The 7,425-nt window shown below is 41.3% G+C and overlaps 1 pseudogene; it reads left to right on the top strand.

The window, feature by feature from the left end:
• Positions 1–6,395: 6,395 nt before the first annotated feature.
• Positions 6,396–6,540, top strand: LOC114231177 (small nucleolar RNA SNORA48; annotated as a pseudogene).
• Positions 6,541–7,425: the final 885 nt, after the last annotated feature.

The following is a 7,425-nucleotide window of genomic DNA, read 5'->3' as shown; positions in this document are numbered from 1 at the left end:
CTCTTGGTAGTTTCTAGCTTCATTTTTATCACTGGCTCAGTCTTCTTTTCTATTTATAATTAGATAAACATGCAGTTTACGTGTAAAGCAATTCAGAACCTGTATTCTGACTCACCATTGTGGGAAAAATAAGTGTTTTTAAATATTGGTTTTTAAATTACTCAAGTGGTAGAAATACAATCAACAGCAGCAGTAGCGGATATGAGAAGGCACACAGGGTTAGCTTTCGGCATGAAGAGCGGGGCTTGGGGCCCTTATGGCCAGTCGAGCGTCTGAGATTAGATGTCCCATGAAATTGTAGGGCTGCGAGCGAATCAGAGAGGAAACTGAGGCTGAAAGATCAAGTGACTTGTCCCAAATTACCCAGAGAGGTGTTAAACCTGTTGGAATTCTGTCCCTCTAATACCCAGTCCAGCCTTCCTAGCAGAGGCCCCCGCTTTCCTGGACTGGCTGTCCCTGATCAACCCTCTTGCCACCTGCATCTCAACAGAGCCCGAGGAACGCCTGTGGTAACAGAACATCTGCCCGAGTGAAAAAGACTAAAGGTCACCAGCTGGAATCATGGAAACCCCAAACATAAGCTTTTCAAACTTGCCTGCCAAATCTTATCTTTTCCAGTGTGCCAATTCAGTTTGCTTGTGGAGACAGCCGACACTTCAATTTAGTTGTCAGTAAATTGGTTGCCTTCCTTACTAGCACTCAAGACTATATGACACTGAGAAGACTGTCCCTGCAGGCAAAGCTGGGGATTCAGAGCTCTTGGGTCTCCGTCAACAGTTTCATCTTGGCTCTTGGCTGAGATGAGCCTGGAAAGGTAGGGCTCCCACTGCCGAACGTGGCTCTGCCTCCCGACTCTCTTTCTAATCACTGCATAAGAGGGTCAAAAGAGACTCAAAACCTGTCAGGAATGTACATCAAAGTTGCCCCTTCTTCCTCACTCATGCCCTTGTTTTTAACCTTTTCACCACCGGAACCTCTAGCCCACCTGCATCTGTGGGAGCTCTGTCTGTATCAACGTGGCTAGGCCATGGCATCCCGGTGTTTGGTCAAACACTAGACAGGCTGTTTCTGCCACTCATGTTTTTAGATGAGTTAACCAATGAGGCAGCAGACTTGAGTAAAGCAGATCACCCGGAGGTGGCCTCATTCACGCAGGTGAAGGCCTGGAGAGAGGAGACGGAGGGCGCCCGAGGAAGAGAGCACTCTGCCCGCTGCCGGCCTCTGGGCTCCAGCCGCAGCGTCAGCTCTGCCCTGGGTCTCCAGCCTCGGAGTTTATGAGATAAGATGATTAAGGTACAGGAAGACGCTCAGCACATTATTTGGTCATGTTAGAAGACTATAAAGTTGGGTTTTTGTTTATTGGTTTGTTCGATTCTTATTTTCAAAAAGAAAATACAACAAAAAGTGTATATAAATGTGTAGTACAAGGCCACAGGGCAAGCAAGTAGTAAGTATCTCAGCTCTTTCTGACTATTGAAAAAACATGCTTTAGCCCAGCCAATATGGCTCAGTGGTTGAGCATCGACCTATGACCCAGGAGGTTGTGGTTCGATTCCTGGTCAGGGCACATGCTTGCGTTTTGGGTTCGATCTCGGGGGCGGGTGGGGGGGGGGGCATGCAGGAGGCAGCTGATCAATGATTCTCTTTTATCATTGATGTTTCTATCTCTCTCTCCCTCTCCCTTTCTCTCTGAAATCAATAAAAATAGATTAAAAACAAACAAACAAAAATGCTTTATAAATGTAGTTTTTTAATGCATTTCGTTTTTCTCTTTCACACACGTTCTCTCACTCAAGCCTACGCACACACATACACATTTAGGATTCTATTATTTTAAATGTTATTTTAGATTTAAGATTGAACACTGTATTAGTTGTTCATTGTTGTGTGATAAACTACCACAGACTTAGCAGTCTAAAGCCATACAAAACCAGAATGGGCCAGAAGACACGGCACAAGTAATTTTGCTTCATGATAACGCACCGTCACACACTTCAAAACCAGTTAAAGACACGTTAACAGATCTTTCTGGTATAGTTCCTCTGATCAGGAGTCTGAGCATGCCCTAGCTGAGGCCTTTGCTTAGGGTTGACAAGGCTGCAATTGTGCCTGTCTGTCAGGGCTGCATTCTCATCACAGACTGAAGTGCAGGAAGACCCACTTCCAAGCTTCCTCAAGTGATCGGCAAAATTAGTTTCCTTGTAGCTGTAGGATTCATGGCAGCCTGCTTCTTTAAAGCCCACAATGAGGAGAGACTCCAGAGCTTCAGTTTTTTGTTTGGTTGGTTTTGCTGACTGTTGGCCAGAGGCTGCCTCAGTTCCTAGAAGGACCCCCGCCCCCCCCCCCCCCAATTCTCTGCCATGTGCTCACTCTGTAGTTCACCACATAACTGTTTGCTTCTTCAAGTCCAGTAGGAAAGAGGGTTAGTCCACTAGCAAGACTCAGTCTCATACTGGTATATTGTAAGGGAATGTCATCTCTTTACCAGTATTTTACTGGTTAGAATCAAGTCCCAGGTCTCACATTCAAGGGGAGGAGAGTACAGAAGGCAGAATCACCTTAAGGTCTGTCTACCACAAATACTGTTCCAAGTGTTTAAATTGTGAGATGCTGGGCCTGATGGGATCCTCTCCCTGTAGCCCTTACAAGCACCAATTGCAGAAGAAGTGGCTGTTGTATAAACCCAGTTGAAAAGCCATCACATTTTTATTAGCACTTAAATAGACAGAGAGCCCAATGGAACAGAATAAAAACTCCCCAAATAGACTCAAGTGCAAATTAAAATTTTGAATGTGATAAAAGTGGCATCTAAAATCACTGGGAAAATGATGGACTTATAAATAAATGTTGTTGGGACAACTGGATAGCAATTTGAAAAAAGATAAAATTAGATCCATACCAGAATGCTAAATTAATCAGAGTTCAACATGTAAAAATTTATCTATAAAAGATCAGAGGAAAATATAGGTCAACTCCTTTGTAGGCCAGGGCAAAGCCTTTATAATGTTGCTTCAGAATCCATATGCAATAAAATATTAATAAACTTGACTATATTAAAAAAGTCACATGGCAAAACACAGACATACACACAGAGAAAATATTTGTGGCATGTATTGAAGATAGAAGTCTAATTTATATAATATAAAATTAAGATCTTAAAATTAAGTAAAAAAGACTCAAACCCAATATAAAAAATGGGCCAAAGATATGAATTGACAGTTAATAGAAAATATTATAGATGATCTTTAAATGTGTGAAAACATGTTCAAATTTACTCATAATTAGAGAAAAGCAAAAAATAGCTGCATTGGAATATAATTTCTTACCTAGTAGATTGGCAAAAATATTTAAAAATGTACTCTATTGGGCAAGGTTTAGAGAAAACACCACTCTCCCACACTGCTGACAGGGCATTAAACAATAGGCAAGGTTTAGAGAAAACACCACTCTCCCACACTGCTGACAGGGCATTAAACAATATCTAACAAACCTACATGTAGATTTACATTCTAACTTAGCAATTCAATTTCTAGGAATTCACTGTACAAGTATGTTTAACCCTCATCTTAGTAATCCTACTTGTATGAATTTATCTCTAAAAATATTAAGAGCCCAACGTTAAACATTGCAATATTATTTTAAAAGTGAAATGCTAGAAACAACTTGAAAGCTCTTGTATGTGCTACTGGTTGAATAGACTATGGTTCATCCACAAAACCGAGTACTATGTAGTCATGAAAAATAATCAAGAGAAAGATCTCTTTGAACTGACATGGAACTATTTCCAAGATATATCGATAAGCAAAAAAAAAAAAAAAAGACACAGTATAAAAGAATATATCTTATATGCTACATTTTGCGTAAGAGAAAAGAGAAATGTATATCTATTTTTCAAAAAAAGAAACACAAGAAAGATAAACCAGAAACTAATGTAAATGGTTACCTATGGAGAGTGTAAATGAGATAAGAAGAGTAGGCATATTTACTTCTCTAAGTGTACTTTTTAAGAATATATTCTGACTTTGGAACTTTGTAAATATTTTATGTGTTCAAAAAATAATGAATGGAAAAAAGCAAATTATAAAATAGGGTATAAATAGAAACAAATGTTTCTAATCACGCTAATAATACAGGGTGGGGAAAAAGTGGGTTTACAGTTGTTCGTATGGAAAATAATACAATAATCCTATATAATAAAGATGTAATATGCAAATGGTCATTACACCGTGAAGCGTAATGACTGACCACATAACGACCAACCACATAACAACCAGATCACGAATCAGCAGGAGGGTGGGGCAGCGAGCTACAAGTGGGCGGTGGAGAGCTACAGGAGGGAGAGGCCAGCAAGCTATGAGGAAGGGAATGGGGGGGGGTGGAGGGAGCTACAGGAGGGTGGGGCAGTGGGCAGAGAGCTACTGGAAGGCGGCAGCGAGCTACTGGCGAGCTACTGGTGCACGGATTCGTGTGCAGGGCTACTAGTCAATAAATAATAATACGAGAATAAACTCTGTTTCACATACTCACAACTATAAACCTACTTTTGCCCCACCTGTATAGTGACACATACTATATAATACTAAGTGGTATATATTCTAAAGGGAAAAAAAGAACTGCAAAGAAATCTTGACCTTACTCAGAAGCTTTATTGCTAGCAGTGGTATTGGTAGGGTAATTCTGAAACTATTTTGTGCATACAGTAGGATAGAACACATGAGTAAGTAGACGAATGTAGTTGGAAACAAGAGTTCTCACTGTGAAAGAAGGGAGACACAGATATGAACGGGGTGGTGAGAAAGAATCCTGGGATGCTAGATTTGAATCTGAAACATTAATATAAACTCACAATTTAAAATTGTTTTCCTAGTTCTGTTCAATGAGAAGGCCTAGAAGCAATGAAACTTTGGTAAGAAGTATGCCTAGAGCTCAGATTGTGGTTTCTAAGTACTATTCCCCATCAAAAGAAAACAGTACTCCTTGGAGAAATGGACGATTACAAATTGGGAAGAGATCAACCAAATAACTTGTATGTGTATATGCATAACCCATGGACACAGACAATAGGGTGGTGAAGGCCTGGGCAGGGGGTGCGGGGGGGAGGGCCTAGAAGGAGTCAATAGGGGAAAAAAGAGGATCCGTGTAATACTTTCAATAAAGATTAAAAAAAACAACAACCCACAAATTGGTATAGAGAAATTCCAAAATGAGTGTAGAATATATGTATAATTCAACCTATACATATATGTGTACACATACACACATAGACATATATAAATATGCACAATTATGCTTATTTTGGGTGGGTATGTTTGTGTGTGTGTGTGTGTATATATATATATATAGAGAGAGGAGAGAGAGAGAGAGAGAGAGAGAGAGGGAGAGAGAGAGAGAAGGAGTCAGAGTCAGAAGGCAAATAAATGTGGGAAAATGTTAACAATTGTCAACTAGAAGAATATATCCATGCTCATCTTCCTAGTGTTTCAGTTTTTCTGTAGATTTGACACATCAAAATAAAATGTTGGAGTAGGGAAAATTTCAAGTGTTAGAATTAAAAATAATAGGAAAAGGTACTACATTCAGAACATAATTTGAAGGTTGGGTGTTCTAGCATTTTACAATTTTGAGTGCTCTTGACATTTGGAAGTAATTTCAAGGATGGAAAAGCATTATCTGTTAAAAGTTCAAAGGAAATCAGAGGAAACAATAATGACAAACTTAGGAGAAAACTGTGGAAGAGATATCAGAAGGTGGGTGGGCCAAATGGCTTCTAAACCGGAATAGTGTGACAGGTCATCATTGAACCCACAGGCAGACATTCTGGAGGCTTTTCCTGGGAGAACCACATTTTGTTAAGTTCTCATGCCTTCAACCTTTTTCTGATGGGCTTATTCAAATGTCCCTACCTGAAGAGGAAAGCTAAGAGGAAAAACCGCCACGGTGCTGCAAGGAGCAGCAGCAAGCTGGGGTGGCAGAGCAAACATTCCACGCGTGGTCACCTACGTTTCCAAGGTGGGATTTTACTTCTGCCCTCTGACACTGGGCATAAAATGACCTTTCCCAACTGATCTCGCTACCAAGTGTCTGTGACAGGAGTTCCATTTCTTTACATGCACAGAACATGCTACTGTTTTCAAGGAGCTACCTCATATAGGTGTGGTCTCATTTGATCTTGATAGCAAACACAGGGAGTATCAGCAAGAGCAGACAACTTCAATCTCGATTTTGCAGGGGACACGATGACAGAGAGGAGGCTCTGCTTGAGGCCACATGCTTGGCAAGTGCAGATGGGAAGAAAAGATGCACGGGGCCCATGTTCCCTCGCAATCACTCTGTAGGAAAGAAGTGGTGGGGCCAGCAAGAGGTATCATTTGCCCCAACAAGAGTGGAAAGTGTGAACCCCCTGGCAATGGGCAAGGAGACATCTGATTGGTGGTGTTGCTCTTTTATCAATCAGGGGCAAAGCAGATGTACAGTCCTTAGTTCATCCTAGCTTGATGCCTGTGTTGGTGGCCAGAGCTGTTTCATGCCTGAGGCACATAAAAAAAAAAAAAAGAGTGGAAAGTGTGGAGAGATCGTAAGACATGGGCTCAGAGAAGCTCCTGAAAAGCCAAGCTTACTACCAGGAAGCAGAGAGCCCATTCGCTCTGGTTCATGTGGCACTCATTTTCCCAGATGCATCCTGTGATGGTGCCCTGAACTATTTCTGTCATTACGGATGCTCCCAAGATAAGGGGGGAACATCAAGTAAAAAAAGTAAAAAGGTAAAAATAAAAAAAATGCTGCAGACCACATTTGACTTCCATTAAATATTGTTTACAAACCTTCTAAAAGAGGGTTTTTACAGATGCTTCAGATTCAGAAGGAATAAAAAAAAAAATGACAAGCTTGTCTCCAATTTTTGTTGACCTTGCCTGCTACTGAGTTGGTAATGGAGCACTTACTTGTCTTTTTCACACACGCAGGCTTTGCCAATACATGCCGTGATAGAACGTGCCTCTGAGAAGGGCCCCACAGCATCCCTTGCCACAGGTGGGCTCCCAGCCACCACTGCTCAAAACACCTTGTCTAGTATCTGGATGTTGAGAACCACATGCCCACCTGCTTCCTCTACGCTAGCAGGCAGCCTGCCAAGCCCAGGAATATGAGAACACACTGGATCATCATGCTTGCAAGTGACCTGTCAGCTGTGTGCAGAGCAATCTCAACAGAGAGCAGCTGGACTGGACCAGAGCAGAAAAATTACCCAGCTTATCTCCAAAATTGAGTTAAATAAAGGGTGCTGTTTTATGTCCTCCAATTTTGGGTATATGCTTTTACTTGCAACCCAAGAATTTTGACTAAGAGAGAAACTGTATCAACAGAGAAGGCTACAATTAATAGAGCTACGGAGAGAAGGTGGAACTGATGGGCTGAGTCACGTACAGT

This window comes from Eptesicus fuscus, chromosome 10 (assembly GCF_027574615.1).
Source record: "Eptesicus fuscus isolate TK198812 chromosome 10, DD_ASM_mEF_20220401, whole genome shotgun sequence".
Classification (NCBI taxonomy): domain Eukaryota; kingdom Metazoa; phylum Chordata; class Mammalia; order Chiroptera; family Vespertilionidae; genus Eptesicus; species Eptesicus fuscus.
The sequence above is the reverse complement of the archived record's forward strand: the minus strand, read 5'-3'. Positions and strand labels throughout refer to the sequence as shown.